Source organism: Pediculus humanus, genomic scaffold (genome assembly GCF_000006295.1).
Source record: "Pediculus humanus corporis 1103172107617 genomic scaffold, whole genome shotgun sequence".
Lineage (NCBI taxonomy): Eukaryota > Metazoa > Arthropoda > Insecta > Psocodea > Pediculidae > Pediculus > Pediculus humanus.
Window position 1 is genome coordinate 515,514 of NW_002987231.1, and position 519 is coordinate 516,032.

Here is a 519-nt window from a genome sequence, read left to right on the forward strand (position 1 = left end):
TTATTTTTTGTTAGGGGTAATAATTTTGCATTAGGGAGGACGATTCATAACAAAACAAAATATAAGAAGGCGGTGGCAATAATGGAAGTCGAGTTGGTACCCATTAAAAACAACAACAACAACGAAAAATGAATTTATTTTTAAATTTTTTTTTAATTAATTAAATTTTATAAAAGAAAAAAGAAAAAAGTTGTTTAATTATTTTTAATGAGTGATGAAATCACTTAAAATAAATTTATTCGGGTCATAAAAAAAAATGAAAAAACTTATTAATCCGTAAGGTTTATTTAATAAGGTTTAAAAGGGTTAAAAAGTATTTTTGTCAATTTATTAATAATAAATATTTAACAAAATGTATCTCAAAGGATTTATTAATAATAATTTTGTTTAAAAAAAAAAAAATTATTATTAATATGTTTTTTTTTTCTAAAATTGAATCTGAAAGTTGGGTAAAAAATCTCGACGTAAAATTATTTACCTGATTTGTATATAAAAAAGAGAAAGAGAGAGAGAGGGAGG